We start from the raw sequence: 19366 nt of genomic DNA on the forward strand, positions 1-19366 counted from the left end.
GGTTTTACGCTTTTTTAAAATGTTTTTTTAATGCTTTCATTGTGTATTGCTATGGGGTGAGTTCTATGTTGGATTCTATGAGAAGATAAAAGATTTGATAAGACTCAAGGTGAAGGAAGGAAAGGAAAAAAAAGAATCTATTTTGCAGGCATGCTTAAATTCCTAATTAAAGGCTGTTTCCATTGCACTCAGCTGATTGTGGATTGGATCAATAAACTGCAATAGTGATCAATATCTGCAAGATCATGATTGGTCAATTCAGATAAAATGGTTCTGTCTACAAAAAAATAATAGATTTAATAAAAAAAATTCCTGTTTTCACCCTGCTTGTTCTTCCTTGTCTCCTATGTGATCTTTTAACTTTGTCTTTTTTTTTGATCTAAAGGTTTGGAAACTTGATATTGCAAGGCTTGGCTTATAAGCTGCTCCTAGAAATTTCCTCACAATTTCTTCAACATCAAAAGTTTCTGTATCTCTATAATGTTGGAAAAAGAAATGCTCACATTTCACTTTGGAAATCTCTTGATCTTATGAGAAAAACATAGACTTTCAGAGCACAAAATGGACTCTGTATGTTTCATTCCAAATATTGGAAACTTTCTTGTGCAGTTTAACAATATGGTGACCTTTTAGAGCTTACAGAGGTCATCTTCAGGGCTGATAGGTACTGTAGTTTTTTACCTGCTGATACTAATTTGCTTTCCTTATTGTCCATATCAGATTTTTAGTAAATTGTCCAGCAATCTGGTGGAATTTGATGCCTTATTTAGTTGTGCCAAATTCCTAATTTGGTCCCCCTTTATATTTAGGCCTTCATTTGGTCCCCCTTTTATTTTTACTTTTACCAGTTTACCTTGTCACAGGATGCTATTCTAGTGAATTTTTTATTTAGTTTGTCTTCATTTCTGTAGAGGGGTTTTGAGTCTCTGAAAGTGTACCCTTGTGTGGGCTATAACCTCATGGGACTCTCAGTAATGGTTAAAACTCATCTCATTATGATGAAACATTTTCACTCTGTAGTAATAAGCACACCAAATGCAAATTCTGTTTTTCACTTTATTGTAGGTTTGTGTTTGTGCCTCTATGCCAGTGCAAAGGTTTGCTTTCTACTACTAGCTTCCTCTCTTCCTTGTACATTTTTGGGAAGTTTTGTACAGAGGGGCTGAAACCAGAGTGGAACAGTTTTGGACAAAATCTTTCTTCTGCTAGTAGTCACTTCCCATTATCTATTATTGGGGAAATAGCATACTCCACATGGAAGAAAGCTCCAGGGTACTGATGAGGATCATGTGGAGTCACCTACATTTGTCTGCGTAGAGCTGAGCTTTATTTAGAATGGTTAATGCTGATCAGGAGCTAACAAAGCTCCTGACTCCCTGCCAGCTCCATGCACAATTACCCAGGTCCCTGGAGTGTGGTGCTGAGGCACTGCAGCTGACTGGTAATGCAGCATCATGCCAGAATTAACCCTGCTGAGCCAGCTCCAATGTTTTCCCCATCTGTAGTCTGCTTATTTTCCACCCTGAAAAATCTGCTAACAACTGAAAGCTGAATGTAGTCATCAAATTGTCCACATGAAATTCTCTTATTTTATATGAATATGAGCCAGTTCTAATTTTGTGTCTTAGGAAGTTTCGCAGAATGCTCTTTACTAATTACAATAACCTCCAGATGCAGAAATCTTTTTCTGCTCATTGTTCCCTGGCTGCCAGGTCAGCTTGATATAAAGGTTGGTGCACATCCAGCTTTCTCCCAGCTGTTTGCTTGCAAATTGCAAGTCAATATTTGATCGTCAGCAAATCTCCTTTTCTGGACTTGGTTGAAGTAAAGAAACTTGTCTTTTACAAATGATGTATGTATAAATAATTATTTATTTACAAATAATTATTTATACATATAATATTATTTATATTTTTATGAATATATTTAATTTTTATATATTTAATTATTATTGACAAATAATGAATGGAATTTCTTGGAAGTAAGAGTACATATTTATGTCTATTTCTCCTTGCCACTCTGGCTCCTATGCCAACATTGAGTTCTGTAACTCAATGTTACAGAATTTCTGAAATAAACTTTCTCAGTTGTAATCCATCATTTGGAATTGCTTTTAAACACTCTGCTTTTATAGCCATTCACAAAGTAACTGTTCTTGCAGTCTTAAAATATGCTTGAAAAAGCATTAATTTCATATTAATAGGCATAAAAGTGATATCTTTTAAACCCTAGGATTATAGGCATGTTTTACATGCTTTCTTTTTTCAGGAGACAATGATTTGAGACTGCATGAGTCCAGTTGAGAATCATTGCTTTATTTCACTAGATTTTCCTGGGTTCTAAAAGGATGGAAACTAAGCAGCACCTCTGGCTCTTAATTGCTCAAATCATTCATGCATTAGCTGATGCTCATGCAAAGCAATTAAATGCTATCAGTGTGAAGTCTGTTTATGCTGTTTTGTTGTAAGACCTGGAGAAGAGCTTAAAATAGCAATATCTAATAATAGAGAATGCATAATAGAAAGACTTAATAGTGTGGAACGATTCTTTCTGCAGAGGGTTTCGCAGAAGGCGCCCAGACTGTCTCGTAGAGCCTGAGATACTAGTGTTGCTAAATCCCAGTATTGAAAGGCTGCCGTGGCTTTTTGCAGCCTCATCTTCATTCAAAGTTTAGCCAGGCTGGGGTCCTTGGTGCTCCAGCGTGTGGCAGGAGTGCCAGTGCTGCCTGAGGTCTGCAGTACAGCTGTTGCCAGCTGTTGCCCTGGACCCTTAGCTGAGCCAGCAGGGATGTGATTCCCAGGGCTGAGGGAGGTGCCCGATGGGTTCCAAGCCCTGCTGCCCACCCTGCCGGTGCCCTCCAGCCCAGGCAGGGCAGGGCGTTGCATGGTGACTGCAGGCTGTCCCTGCCCTTGGCCTGCTGCTGATGCACAGCCGCTGTCCCGGGGGAGCTGCGCGATCCGCGGGAGGAAAACACTGCGCTCAGGGGCAGAATTCAGTGGTTAACAAAAGGCTTCAGTCCGGGAAATAGTCTCATCTGTAGCACAAATTCTTGTCTCACTGCTGTGCCACCTGCATCCTTTCTTTCCCGTCTCCTGCAGTATCCTCACCACAGTGTTTGTATTTTTTAGCTGTTTGAGATCTGCACAGTTAGCAAAGCAAATTTATTGTCACCTCTTATGTTAAAATTAAATAGAGAAAGGTTTATAAAATTGGGAAATACAGAATTAGGCCTGGATGTTTTCTAACTTGTCTGTGGAGGAAACAAGTGTATTTTGACAAGTATCTTTAATCATAAAAATGGTACCAGTAGGTCATTCTGATATTGTTGCATGCAGGGAAAGAAGTAAAATATTATTTTCCTGTTACAAACGGATGAATGACTGGGATTTCAAATGTTTAACCATTTGATCTCCAATCTGCTGATTTCAACAACAGAAATTTTTGCGTATGCTTGGGTCTGTGCAGAGATAGTTTATTTCAGTCTTCTATTGACCTGCAGTAAAAAAGGGAGGGGAAATGAAAAGGGAGAAAGAAGGAGCAGCAAAATTCACTGAGAGCAAGGGCTTGCTTTGCTTGCTGTGGTATTACTGCAATGGATGGTATCACTCAGGTTAGGTGAGGAAGAAATTTTAGTTTAAGAAATTATATTGCCAGCTAAAACTCAAATAATTGATTAATTTCTGCAACATACCTTGCCCACGTCTCTGCATCCATGTTCCAAATGAGTAAAAGCTGTTTATGACTTTATATTCAGGTTTACCTTTATGAGATGAAATACACAGTTTCTGCTTTGGGCTGGAATGCTGTCCAGATTCCATTATCTGAATTCTGTGCTGCCACTAAGAGTGAGTTGTTTTGCGGGATTGCACAATTTCAGGGAATAGTGGTAGTTTCTGTTCAAAACCGTCAGCCATGCCAGATTATAGTGTCCATTATCAGGGAAATAAGCTTTCTAGCTCGAAGTTCTTTCATGAATGCTTAGTCTTGTCCAGATGCAGGGATGTCAGTGAACTGGTTCTTTGATGTAATAAACTAAGCATGTATTCCTAGACACTTCTAAAAATATGGAATCTTTTGAAGTTTTATGACAGTTGTAGGGAAAAATTTTTTGCCTGAAAGCTTCAGTGCTTAATGACTTGAGTGCTTGAAATTAGAGTATTGTAAGGCAAAAAAATAATAACTGATGTTATCAGCAGCAAATGCAGTGACACCATTTCTATTCCATTGCATTTCATGTGAGACGGATTTATATGTAAGAAATTAAATCTAAAGGATTTACATCTGTTGGGAACAGGATTATGTTAAAAACACCAAACAGGATTTCTTTTTCCCTAAATTACAGGAAAACAAATTTTCTGATTTTGAAACCACGTGTCAAGGTTTTTCTAGTTCTGAAATGTGATATTTTGATGTCTCTTTTCTTTTGTGCCAGTGTGGTAGTACAAGTATAGTGTCACTTCTCATATCTCCTACTTTAACAATATTTGAGATTTATTTTCTTCCATATCAAAGATGGTGTTTGGTGGCAGTTCCTCATTAGTCTCAGTTTATTTCTGCATTTGCTTATCCCCTTTAAAAATACTTCGCAATCTTGCTCCATGTTATATCGAAAATAAAAATAGTAAGAAACATTCCTTGCTTAGTATTAAAGTAATAATATTTCTAATTATTTTAGAAGTGTACTATTTTACTAACCTCTTTCCGCCCCCAGAAGTATCTGACTCTCCTTTTTGTAAAACATGCCTCAATGTTCTTGAGGTGGTAAAATTTGCTATCACTATCACTGCCTTGATTGCTTCAGGCTTTTAGTCATAATGTGTTGTTCTTTCATTTCTCTCCTTGCTTTCTGCTTTTTAATGGGTAGACATGAGATTAAATTTTAACATTCTTTAATAGACGTGTTTGACAAGCACAGAAGTTAATGAGGTAGTAACAAATGTTTTTAATAACTTTTTAACAAAGTATTTACATGGGGTTTTAGATCTTACAAGTAACATTAGACCTGACTTTAATATCATATTTTTAATTAAAAATGGAGGTTTAATGAAGGTATGTGTGTAAGCTAGGGAACATTTTCTGCTATGTTGTTTTGTTTTGATTTCATTAAAAAGTAAATGGTCCTACACATAAGTTTCAATAGATAATGAATTTTCAATTACGGCTAGTAATTTGAATAGAAATGGGGAAGTCTGGCATTATGGAGAAATTGGATCCAAAGGTATGACAGTCAGGACTAGCCTGTACTTGGTTCAGTAAAATGTAAGTAGTTACCCTTAATTATTTTCTATGTAAAAGAAAAAACCCCACAACCAATTAAAAAAAACCCCTACGTTTTCATACTAATCTGCTGGAGAACTTCTTATTGAAAAAAACTTTGTGCTGATAAAAATACTGCCTTTTAGATGTAAACATTATTTGACATTGAAATATGGAGAATTTCAATAGCATACTTTTTTCATACTCTCAAGAAAACAATGAACACTTGCTTTGCATAAAATAGCAGCAGCTGGATCGACAAAATTGTATGCTGTAGTGAAAAGAGAAATAATTTTATTGTCAGGTTGAAAATAAGAAAATTTAGAATAATTTTTTGTTCTTTGATTTGAGCATCATCATATGGATGACACATGAGTTTACACTGATGGGAGAATTTAGGTCTAAATTTAGGTCTATTGGAGAATTTTAAATTTAGGTCTAAATTTAGGTCTATTGGAGAATTTCTAAGAAAAATGTATAACATAATTCTTATAGTTTTTAGAATCTTTAGTATTGGGTCTTTTTATTTCTAGGAGAAACTGATGAGTTGCTAATTTTAATAAACAATTCAAAAAGGCTACCTTCTCCCTTGCTTTGTTTAGTAGAAGATCTGTATTACTAGAAGATCTGATAGAGGGTGAAAACAAATACACACAAAAAGATGTTTCTCCAACTTTTTTATTCTGTAAGCCCTATTCTTCCAGCAAAAAACTAACCCCACATTTTACCCAGTGAGTTTTATGTTGCTGTTACTGTCTTTTGCTCATAGTTCCACAACTGCTAAAACAACTTTTAAAGTCGAACGGTTTTCTTACTGTCCTTTACTGCAGCCTTTTTTAGGTTGAATATTAAATAGTATCCTGGTCTCAACTGAAATGAATGACACTGAAAAGACTTACTTGGTTTAATGGACAAACCTTGTAAACCAGCAAACACCTTATAAATAATGTACTAATATTGGGCTTGTGAAAATTTAATTCAGGAATTTAATCTAATCAGCACTGCCATGCCTAAAAGTGTGGAATATTTGAATAAGAGTCCAATATAGTATTGATATAGCAGAAGATAATGTGGGACAGGACTGAAGAAGTTGCCAGAAAAATCTTCAGAAGCAATTTTTTTTTCTTTCTCCTGGAGTATGCAGATTCCATCAGGAAAAGTGTGTCTTCAGTTACCCCTTCTATCAGACTATCAGGATTTGGTTTCTTCTATGTATATGGGTTCATGTATCTGGATCAATTAACTGACTGATCCAACAGTGGGAAAAAGCCCCAGTATTCACCACCCTTACCTAATGTTATCTAGATTTGTGGTGGTTACCACGTATTAGTTAAAAAGTAATAAAAGGAGGGATTATTTTGCAAATTTTCAGCCCTGTTTTTATGCGTAAGAACTTAATGTGACAGCAAAGCTTTTGGACTTCTTTTCCCCAACATGCATTAATATTCATTTCTGTCACTTTCTGTCAGCTGGCTGTTCATTCTGGATATCCACCTAAGAATGAAACAATGCTAAATGACAATAGAACCCCAACTTAATTAGGTAAAGTACTGGCTGTAACAAACTATGCTTCAAACTGCTTGTTTACTTCTACATTTCATGTAAACTGCAAGTATATTTGGTTAAAAAAGACGATTCATTTTTATTTTTCCTCTTAGGGCCACTGACTTCTTCCCCCTCTGTAGATTTTTTTTTTTTTTGGTGTGTGTGTTACCTGAGGTAATTCTTGAGACATTTAAGCTCCAAATATAGAATGGCCACAATAGAATTCCAAATGAAAGCTTTGAGTGTGTTCCTACATGTTTTATTTAACAGCTTCTCAATTTAGGCTGACATGTTTTGGATTCCAGCTAGTTAAATTTTTAGCAGTCTTTAAGGGTGGAGTATAACATACAAAGCTCTTGCATTTAGGCATTCTCATGATAGATATTCTCAGATATGATAACTGAAAAGGAAAATACAGTTTTTCCTAAGCTACCTTTGGATGGAACTTCTGAGTTACAAGCCTGTTTCCCTTGGATGTAGAGTCCTTTCCAGATAACAATGATCAGTGAGGTGTACCCTTCCTGGGTCAGATAGTTTTAGGCAGACAGTGGAAAAGACACTCTCAGCTCTTACACTCCTGTTGAGAGCTGTTCACATTGATTTAGCTTGGGAAGGGCTGGAGTTTGCATAGCCTGTCAAATTTGGGTCATTTGAGCTGACTGCAATAACCTCCTGTGTGAGATTCTGACCTTGCAGCCATGGTATCAACCAAGGCCATAATTTTCTTGTAATTCTGCTTATAATAGTTTAAGTATGTTTGTAGCATCTAGAAAATTACCACTGAATGAGGATCCTGCTGTACCAGTATAAACATAGAGGGAAAGAATGATTCCTGTATGAAAGAGCTTCCAGTTTGTCACAAAAGAAAATGGATGGTGGAACATGGAGACCTAGCAGTATTTGCTCCATGGTTGCTTTATCATGACACTGCAGAAAAAGTAGTGCTAAAAGCTTGATTAATAAGACATGAAGAAGAAATATTTGTGGCTGTCTTTGGAAGTAAATGGGATAGCTGCCTGTCTCCAGTCTAATAATCCTCCTGCCCTATCTACCCTCTCCATGTCTGCCTGCAGCAATGAAAGTGTAGGAGTCTGAAGCAAGAGTTCTCTTTAGTAGGATTATATGAAATTCTCATAAAATGAGAACAGCACAACTTTACAGACACAATTTAAGTTGAAATAAGTATTAGAAAACCTATTATAGAAGAGTCCCTGCACAAAGAATGTATTAGTTTAACAAAACCTATTTCAGTTAACCTGGCATGACTTCAGTAACCAGATTCCATGGGAATTGCTTTTGCTAACCCTGTATCAGTGGTTCATGGTTGCTGTTGAAGCATAATTTCCTAGTTATAAAAGATTTTATATAAATGTAACTGCTGGCATTATTGTCCATGTTTTGGCTAATGCATATTTATCAAAGTACCGAGTAAAGTAGCTGTCCTGCTGTGAATGGGCATCCTCTTCCATTATTTACATATTCAAGTCATTGTTTCCTTCGGTGTGTATCCTCAAATGAGACCTTGTGAAAGTGTCTGATGAAAGACTTCAGTTAAAATACCTGTTTTATTTAAAAATACCCTTTTTTTTCCTTTCCTTTTACAAAATGTAGAGGTGTGACTGCTTTGGTGAGTTAAGGCAATTTAGAGATACCTAAGGTCTTATGAGACATGAAATAAAGAACCAATTTGGACAGCCTTGAGGTATGACAAGGCAGACTTTGTTCTACTGTAATAAAGTAAATTAAAAAAATTTTAAAAACCCAAGAATACAGTAATTTTATTCTTATCCAAGAGATTGTATTATAAACTGGTAATCTTTTTACTGAGAAGTTTAATAAACAGCCTGTAGAGGTCAACTGCAGTTTGTGAGACTTTTTCCTACTGCAGACTTTTTAAACTTGAGTGCTTTTATCTCCTCTTTCTTACACACATCTTTGGTGAAAATTATCCCCTTTATTGGATCATGGTGGCAGCTTTGTTTTGGCCACTGTTCTGGAGCTAAAGTAAGTATTTTCCGGGAAGTTCAGCACTACTCTCCCAATGTGAAACATACTTGGGCTGCTTTGGAGATATGACAGATTTCAAGCAAGATTGCTAATGATTTTTGTGCTACATGAGAGTATGTTGAGATGAGAGATCTCCAAAAGGTGCCGTGAATGCAAGGAAATGGGAGAAAAAAGAAAAAAAATATCTGAAATATGGTAGAGGAAATAAAACCTTTATTCAAATCCACATATATCTAAAGGAACAGAATAGCAATCCATCTTCATGATGTCAGGAGGGTTGGGAAATAATGCAGAGCTGGTAGTAATGAACTGAATTTACAGCATCTGTCTTGTTATATCCATTTTCCACTGCCAGTTAAAAGATTAGGAGCTCTAAAAGAACTAATTTAAAACCAGTTTTTAATTTTGAGCTGTGGTGTTTTTGCTTTTTGCATGAGAACCTAATGAACTGCAGCATGTGGATCACAGTTTTGCTCATTAAATTTTAGGAATGTTCATTTCTAGTAAGTATATGTATTTATAATAAGTAGTTCCTGTTTATAATGTGATACAGTGCCATGCTCAATATAATATTATAAGGCAAAATGGAAATGAGTAGTTTATATCTTGAAAATACAAAAATATGTTTGAGTGTCTTCTGAGGATGCAACAGCCTTGTTAGGAAAAGGCTGTTGAAATCAGTGGAATGGGAGCACATACCAAAAAGGTACACATATTTTTAATAAAAAAAAAAACCAAAACAAAATGGGTGGTGTTGGTGGTCCATGCTTCAGGCCTGTAAAAGTTCTTTCTGCATTATACCTGAGTATTATCCTTTTATGTCTGCAGATGTATTTGGAGGCATTGGCATATAAATATACTGGTAAATATCTCTTATTCAGAAGGGATCTATTTCTGAGGATAAATGGGTTTATAACAAGAGGGTTACAGCTGTGACTGCATTTATTTATAAAGTGTATGTACAGTGTCCTATAATTACTTTTGTAAATGTATGAATGCACTTGTGTGAAGAAACAAGAAAAGAGTTTTTTCCCATGTGTTTTTTTCTTTTTATTCATTTTGTTATTTTTGAACACTTACTAGAGTTATGAAGGTTGCTTTGTTGTGATTGCAGCAAAAGTAAGGAGCAAACAGATTTTTGCATCAAGTTAATGAGTTAGCTGAGGTTAATTGCTGCAATCTAAGATGCTGACAAAGTGGATTCTAGTAGGGTTTTTCAAAATATTTATGGTAATTAAAAGTTTCAGTTTGAGATGCAGAAAGACCACTGTCTTACTTAAGCCTACTTTTATATTCAGGAACTTTGAAATTGTTGTAGTCCACATTTTTTGAGAGGTTTCATACTTCTAAGAACATTATTAGAGAAAAATCACTTCTTGGTCACAGAGAGTAAAAACTATGGTATTTTATTAAAATGAAATTTTTGAAAGGTCATTTTTCTGGCCCGATGTTTCATACCTGTCACTTACAAGCAGTAGTCATGTCTATAACAATTTGTCTATGATTTTTTCTATAAAAAAATTAACTATAGAACATGTTAGGAAATCTTTGCTTCCATATGACTCATGCAATGTGAACTGAATTATGTTTTTTGTAGTCCTACTTACTAAGCAAAACAGGTTTTATGTGGAAAAATATGAAATAAACATGAAAAAATTAATTTGATACTTTTTTGAGGCACAAAAGCTTGGTTTTCAATGTTTTATGTCAGCACACATGTAGATGACATTTGTTTTGTATGGTATAAGGCTATGAAGCAAAATCCATATTATGCCTGTTTTGGCTGAAGTTTGATGCTTTTAGGTTGTTGCTGTCAGTACTGTTTTGTTCTGAAACAATGAACATGTTGAAATATCCTTCAAGTAATTTTTTTCTTTTAACCTCAGTAATGACCCTTAAGCGTAGATTATAGACAGGGCTAAGAGTTCTATCTAAGTCAATGTTAGACAAAAATCTTGCTATTTTACTTGACTTGCCGATAACCCCAATTGTTCTGGCATGGATGAGCTTTGAGGTGGCTTCTGCATGGAAATGCAGGTAATTAGAGGTTTTATTGCCAGGTGTAGCCAGTATACATTCATGCACAAATAAGGAGGCTCATGTTTATAGACACTGAAATATTGGAGGTAGTCTAAGAAAATTCTGACAAATAGTTTGCTGCTGTAAAAGCCCTGGAGATCCATTGGAATTGCCAGCACTGGGAATCCATAAAATTTGAAACAGCAAAACTGAATTCTAAGAATAAGGAACAAACCTCTTATAGCTAAAACAAACAAACAAAATTGAAATAATAACAGAGTTTGGAGAGGTTTCACCAGAAGTTTCCTTCAGTTAATTACACATGGAGGAAAGTCATCGTTGGGGTGTCCTGTAACAGAGCTCCTGATGTCAAAGTTCAGTCATGATGCAGAGAAAATGTAATCAGCAAGACCGGATGGTTTTGGCATTGTAAACACTTGAAGATCAGGCTGTTTGATGCATCTAAGAAAGTAGTTCATGCACAATGCAGGTCTCAAGGGTACTCCAGATTTCAAGAGAATTAGGTAGGATAACAGAACTATTGTCTTCCCACTTTGCTTTCAGTTAATAAGATAAAAGTAATGCTCACAGTAATTTTATGTGCTCCCAGAGACTGAAAATATTTTCTGCTCTGCTTGTTCTGCTAATCAGTGCTGGCCCACTTGTTAGAGGACATGTGAAATGGTAATTTAAGATAATTCATGAGCTGTTTTTGGGGTGATATCTCTATATGTCCTTTCTAGAGTTCTAGGAATTCCATGGCTTTTCCATGACTAGACTTACTCATTAATTTTTATATGGTGTATGAAATGTCCTGTACTCACAATGTCAACAGAAGTTATGTTTGGGGTTTTTTTCTTTCTTTGTAAGTACATGAAATCTGTGAGTAATGGTGCTCCTGAATGACTGTCTGAATGGGCAGAAAGAGGTTAGGAGGATAAAAGTAACAAGTTGAGAGTTTTAAATTTTTTTTCCCCCCTAAATCCTCCTTATTTTTGTATAGTAGAACTTCACATTTTTACCAACTCCTGTTTTCAAAGCCCTGGTGAGAACAGCCCATTTCTGTCTTATTTCAAAGGAACACCTTTGTGCTTGACTTTACATCTACAGGCTCTTGCTCCTGCTGTGGCTTCAGCTCATCAATTACAGCCAGTTCTGGGTGCTGCAGAATTCTGATAATGAGACTTTGTCATTTTATATATAGGTCACCACAAGGACCCAAGAACAGAAATCAGATGAGAGGAAGCAATTGGAAAGAAAACATGAAAATTCAGTAACAGTATCCTTTAACAGGGAGCTAATTGGGTATAACTTTTAATCCATAAATTGGATCAACAAAGCCTTGGTTAGGATTTAAGACATTATACTTTTTGTCCTTTCCTTTCTGCATGGAAGACATTTTGTGATGTTCTTGGATTCAGGCACTTTAGAATGCAGAGGCTCACTGTGCATGCCATAGAGTCCAGGTAAAACAAGTGTTAGTGAATATTTAACATTTTTGCAGGGATAATTACTATGCAGAAGACTGAATACTGGAATGGTTCTCTCCTCTCCCTCATTTTAAACATTTTCTTGTTGACTTAGAGATGTAGTATTTAGCAGGCGAGAATATCCTGCAATGTATGAAAAAATCTCTGTAGAACCAAGGGGATTTTACCTGGCAAGTGCATTAGCAGTGTCATTAATTTGTAGAGTTTCCTTTGAGAGATTCCAAAATTATGATGATCCACATAACAGAGGACCCAAATAAAATTCAGCAGGTCATTAGTAAAATAAGTAATGATGGTAGCACTAAAAGGCAAAGTCAGGCTTGGATTAAACTATGATTTAGCATTATATGAATACAAAAAAAGAATTTGAACATAGTCCAGAGACTTAGTCTGGTGTAATTACGAGCATCTGATACACCAACAATAAGAGGTGAATTCTGATACGTGTGTGCTTGTGTTGGTAAAACTCACAATTAAATGTTTGTCTTTATTCACTGAAAATAAGTTTATGTGAAGACAGTGTAACATCTCAAGATGGGGATGTGTGCCAATGAATATCAGGTTTTGGGTGTAAATGTTGGATGCAGGGCCCAACTATCAAGTCTTTACTTTACTTTGTTTTTACATGTAGTTTAAGTATGTGTGGTAACCTACAATGCTGTGTATGACTTCTGGCTTATCCTCAAAAAGTTACTGTATCTTCAAATAAGTGGAACAAAATGTGAATCCACTTCTGTTTATAAAGAAGTAAATATAAAAAGTCTTCCATAATTTTCTGATTTTCTGTATCTTGAAAGATACAAGGGCTCTGAGAAAAAAAAGATTTTAAATGGGAATACTTTTTGGGATAGATATAGACATGAAGGTGTCTTTTTTTTTTTTTTTCTTTATGTGTAAAGTTCTCTTAACCAGTGGGGAATTTGCTATTGATCCATCTTATCTGTAACAAATTCTGAGACAAGTTAGGCTGCATTCCTTTTAAAGAAAAGAAATATAAACTTTACATTTCAAGGAACAAATTAAAATTGTGCCTAAATGTTGTTACACACAACCAATATCTTTTGAAGTGGGATTGTGCAGTTGCAGCCAATGTGTAGATAGGTACACCTTTCCACAAAGACATACTTTAAGAATGTAGCTTTGAGTAATAGAGGAGTGTGAAGAGCAGGGAGTTTTTGTCTTTGGCTAAAATAGGACCAAAGCTGTGACGTGCAGTGGACACAGACTGAAATGAAGGTTTTTCAATTCAAGAATGAGTTACAGAAGCCTTTGCTTGAGAGTGACACATTCGCTAATTACCAAGACACACTGTAATTTATTCTGTAGATCTAAGAGGATTGTGAAAGGAGTAAATTTCTACTTAGTTCAACAAGCAGTGAAATGTGACATTCTCCCATTTTATCAATGTGGGAAAGGAGGATGAATGCAGCAAGGTAAGAAAGGGAACAATGGATGGAGCTGATGCAATAAAAGGTCAGCTGTAAGATAGAAGTATCTCATCCTGAAGATAAGTCTCAATCACTCTTGCCCCTGGACAGGCAGAGAGAGTGAATCTCACATGTGTGTGATTCACTACTTTTTTCTTTTTTTTTCCCCCTTTTGCATAGCAATAAAGCCGCATTTTTAAAACAGTTAAACAGATTTCCACTGTAAGACAACGAGAGCCCATATAGGATGGACCGACACTAAATCAGAGAGATGTGGCCTATTTCTAACAGTCTCAGGCTGAGGGGATCTTTTTTGAATGCCATGATACAAGGACCAGAAATTTTATTTTGTATATAAAAGTAGAGGGGCTGTTGCCTCATGGATCTTACATAGGGTATTTTTCACTAACCTCTCCTACCTCCCAGCTTGCTATGTACTGTGTTATTATTTTGGAAATTATCAGAATGGCAGTTCTGTCAGAATGGAGACTCTAAAATCCATTGCTGTAAGAAGTAGCAAAACCTGAAAAATTTATGATGTATTTTTGAAACCACAATTTTTAAGGCAGATGAGGGTGATAAACACTGAACTAAGTGATCTATGGAACATCTTTTTGGTTCTAACTAGGCTGTTCATGTGTTTAGTTTTTATGAAATAATTTATATTTTAGCTATTTCTCTTTCAAATTTTGCTTTTAGTCTCAAATGTTTTTTGACAACAACCTTAGTTGTTGTCTTTCAGTTTATTCACTCCCACCTCTTCCATCTCTAATGCAATTTCATGATGCCAATGCACACTATCTGGTGCTTGGGTTTTGGCCTGTGGGTAAATATTGATTGTAAGAAAAATTAAGGCCAGTGTCCTGTTTGGTTCGTTTTTTTGCTGCAGAGATCAGAGAATCTGTAGTATTAAGGGGCGTGCAAACATACATTTTAAATTTCTGTGATTCTGTGATTTACCAGGTGTTTTGACTTTTTCATATCAATTTTGGGAGACTGTATTTAAAGAATGTGAGATGTATTTTTACTAGTGTTTCTTTCCTCAGCCTCAGGGTGGTTGTTTGCACTGTTAGGTCATTTCTGTACTGCTGGCTGCTGTTGGGTGTAACTTGTCATATTGTGACAAGTTATGGAGAAAAGACTTCATGCTAAATCAAGAGAATTTCTGTCATCTGGTTATGCATGTGCTTGAATATTAACAATGTAGGTGTCATGCATTGCTTCAGTTGTAGAATATGTACCTATAAAATAAAAACTCGCTGTCTTGTCACAGCACTCACTAAGTATCTTACTACTTGCTTTGGCAATAAGTAGCTTACTTTGTCTCAGGGCTTGATTGTTTTTTTATACTTCTTAACTAACAACTTAAGCTTATTTTTGCTTCAGTGTAAAAATATTTTTTACTAGCTGGGTGGGATTTGTAAACAGAACTGATGCATTTTGCTAGGTGAGTTTGATATAGTCGGAAAATGCTGACAAGCTAATAATTGTGTCTAATAGAACCATTCAGAGGAAAAATTGTACAGATTGTGGGGTGTAATCACATATAATACGGAGTCATATGCATTTTTTGGCAAGAGCTCTTTATGGGAAATAAAAATTACAAGAAGGAATGGTTGAAGTATTGTTTGGGAGCAGAACAGGGGTTTATAAGATTAGTGTAAAAAATAATCAGTGCATTTGCTTGTCTTGGGTAGTAAATCTTGGCCACGGAAAGGCTAATGAAGATACAGAACAAGTCTACTGGGATGGAGATAAAAAGACAGTTTTATTTTTGGAAATATTTCTATAATAAGAAGAGCAGGTAAATAGGTGAAATAGACGTGGTGGTTTTTATCTAAAAGAAAAGGAGAGAGAGAAAAAGAAAGAATGTATGATAGTGCTTTGTTTTGCAAGATCATTGCAATTTTAAATCTAATAAGGATTGCTAATGAAGAGCCATAAGAAATCAGCGGGCATAATTTTCTACTTAACTAAAGGAATAAGTACAGTTGCATTAGGGTATATCCTAAATTGTGAATGTAAGTCCAATTTCAGCACTCTAGAGTGCATTTTTAGTTCCAAGCTTATTATATTGTGGGACGAGAAAATATAGCTAGTTACCAACATATGGGAAGTTATTGTAAAGGAAACAGAGTAATTATTGTAGGCATTTTACCAGATGGTTTGTCATCTAAAAACAGCATTGCTTTGCTTTGCTTTTATTTTTCTGTCTTTGCAATTGAAGTGTGAGCAGAAGGAACGTACCCTAAAGAAATTTGGGATGGGATGGTGCCATGCTTCAATCTGCTTGTAATACCAGCCTTTCAGTTTCCAAATATTTATCTGGCAGATCTCTACATGTTTGTGATGGAAAATGGCTTTATTTTTTATGTGCTAGATACCACAATGAGGGGTTGCAGGCACACCTACAGCACTACTTGCTGCCATTCTACTGGATTATGAGGGAGGGGGTTTCTGTGGTTAGTTGTTCAGTTAATATAGACAATTTTTTTTAGTTGCATTTCAGACATAAATAACATTGACTGTGTTCCACAGAAGACTAAAATTGCAATGCAAGGAAGTCATAATTCAGGTTGTTCCTTTGCTTTTTATCAAGATTCAAGTCCTCTTCAAGGTCATAAATTAAAATGAAATTGCTCATTATTTTGTTCTTACTTGACATTTTTGTGTGCAAGAAATTATTGCTGAATGTCTTCATCAAATATGCAGTCTGTTTGAGTAATGGATAATAGAAAAATAAGAGAAGTGTGACAAACCAATCTGGAAATATTTTGTCAAAGCAATGTCGCAAAGCTTGTGCATGAGCCACCTGCTTTTATCTTACCTTTCAATCTGTTTCCAAATTCAGTACTAATTTACAAGACCAAGAAGATGCCTTAAAACTTCTCTGGCTTGCAGACTTCTCTTTACTCTCTGAATCTATTGCAGGCTGGTGTGGCTGCCAGAACTGGACTGACATTTAACCTGCAGGTACATAGTCACTAAATTCCAGTTAAATTGTCGTGGCAATACTTCATTCCTGGTAAGCTGTTTATGGAACTTAAATTAAATAGCAGTGGAGCCATTGGAGAAAGGACAGCTTTGGCTGTAATTATGTTTATCATTTGTTCATATTTTGTCTATAACTGTGTTTTAAATTCATTTGTTCTGGCTAATTATTTGTGCAGAAGTTGACACTGGACTGAAACATCCCATTTTACTGCATGTGTTGTGTTAGGCTTTGTAGATATCTGTCCCTTTGTTCCACTTGATGTGGCAAAAGCAGATAGTGAAATACAATTCAGTCTTGCTGAAAGCACTAATGAGCAAAACTTTTTATCTGATTATCTGATTTAAATGGGAATTTAATGTTTCATTTACTCTTCTTTGTTTTTGCTGTCACAGGAAGTCAGTGATTTGGCAGAGGAGACCATAAGAATAAAATTCACTTTTTATGTACTGTTTCTCTCCATCCTTTAGGCTTCAAATGTAATTTCAGTAGCATTTCACAAATCTGGACTTACTTCTTTCAGGGTTTAAGACCATGAGGATTTAATGTGTATCTTATTGTAGAATTATTTTCTTTTGAGACCACAAATGGTATTTTACTTCTGTCTTTTTTTTCTTTTCTCAATGTGTATTTGGCCCTGGAATTCAAGGAGGTATTGATAGAGGGTGAATATGAAGACTGATTATCAAAAATTGACTGGAGTTTCTCTGAATCAAATGCAGGAACGTTAGGATAATGAATTGTTTACTGCCAAGAGATATTGATCCTTCCACATGGGCTTGTAATTAAGCAACAGATCGTTTAAGCAGGGAGGGAAAATTGTATGGATTTGGTAAACTATCAAAACAGACTCTAAGGCTGTAAAGGAGGGATGCTTTTTTTAGTGATTTTTGGACAGGGGAGCAGATTTTACAAGCCTAAATGTAAGAAAGCTTTTGGACTGACTTGTAACCCAAGTATCCTAGTGTAGCCTGAGCAATGGAAAAGGGATTTTGTTCATATATTGTTGATTTTCCACCCCTTATACTCCTTTTCTTTCATTTTCTCCCGGTAAAGTGGGTGTGTGTCTGAAATCTCAGTGTCTGAGTGTTGGCTGACTTCAGTGTTAGAGATGAGCTAAAGAATTCCACCATGAAATCACCTTTGAGGATACATCACAGACTAATCTGAGTTGGAAGGGACCCATTATGAGAGAGTTTCTCCTGGAACAAGGGCATGGATATTTCCGAATAGGAGACTGAAGAGGTGTTGGGAGTGCCTGTGAAGGGGTGCTGAAGGATTTGAACCCAGAGAGACAAGAGTAAACTGGAGAGAGCAAATGAAATGCTACATAAATCCAGATTTGGTTAGGAAGTTCAGTCTGTTTGTGAATATCCGTCAGAACTCACACAAGTTACAAGGTATCGAGTTGCTGACATCTTAGGCAGGGTAATGGTATTTTCTAGGATATTTATTGATTCTCTAATTCTGAATCTTATTTTGAATTTGCAACCGATTCCTCTTTACTCAAGGATGCATAAATGTCCATTGCTCATTAGAAGCTCAGTTCCAACATATGTTTGATCATCAAGAGCAGTCTCTAAGAGTGTAATTGCAGTAGATTTCCCATGATGGTACTGCAATTATATTATATTTTAGCATTTACTGACAACTTACAGACAATTTGATCAAAAAGCAGTAGTACTGCGGTGGAGAATTTCACAAGAATGTTTCTTCAAAGGTGAGCAGCAGCCTGATTTTTCCTGAACAAGAGAGAAATGGGACTATATTATTATCAGATTGTTTCTGTTTCAAAATGTAGGTCTCAGTAGTTCTAAAAATTCTTTCTGCTGTGCCTTGCAGTAGGTGGATTGTAGTATTCCTCCTACATATTTAGTTAGTAAGTAAAAGTAATAATGGAAAGCTTATATGATATACATACATAAATAACATTTTTATCTCTAACACTTCAGAATTTAAATTTTTTACATCTTTTTCTTTACATCATTTCAGAAAGTAGTGCTTTAGTATTCTAAGTATTTTGCAGCTGAATGCTTCAAGAATGCATCTGTAGTGGGAGATTTCAGGTTAAAGATACACTACCAAGTTTAGCAAGTGTAGCTGGTTTATTTTTTAAATGTTCGTATATTCCTGTGTAAAATCCTTGTGTTCTTCTGTCCTTGCAATACAAATCTGTTTTGGGGGGCTGCAAACTACAGCTCTAGCAATATCTCTCCCTTTATTTATCTTTAACTGAGTGTCTCATTGCAATTGATAAAAGAATGTTGAGCTCATGATCCGTAATTTAAAATACTAGAAAATCAAGCTGATTCTGTGACTAGATATTTGGGTTAATTATTACTTCTTCCTCTTGTATTGTCAGAATAAGTTTATGTCTGTCCAGATCAACTTCTCTTAGCTGCTTTTGCCCTTGCACTAGGGCAAAATCTCTTTGCCAGTATCTGTTTCCTAATATTTCAGAGTTGGCCCCTAATTTTCCTAATTTCAGAGTTGGCCCCTTTCTACATTAAATAATAAATTATTTGATAAAAGAACTTTTTATTTGGATTTTAAAAACCCACCCTTGTTTCCCAGAAAAATATTTTATTTTGGTCTTTAATGAAAAAACAATTTGCATAATGAAATTTAAG

At 35.7% G+C, this 19366-nt stretch overlaps 1 protein-coding gene across 1 annotated transcript in view; it reads left to right on the forward strand.

Moving 5' to 3' along the window:
• Positions 1-19366, forward strand: part of DNER (delta/notch like EGF repeat containing) — a 111304-nt gene that overhangs the window by 14385 nt on the left and 77553 nt on the right. The gene's annotated exons all lie outside the window — the stretch shown is intronic.

Source organism: Lichenostomus cassidix, chromosome 9, assembly GCF_008360975.1.
Source record: "Lichenostomus cassidix isolate B80296 chromosome 9, HeHo_3.0, whole genome shotgun sequence".
NCBI classification, from domain to species: Eukaryota; Metazoa; Chordata; class Aves; order Passeriformes; family Meliphagidae; genus Lichenostomus; species Lichenostomus cassidix.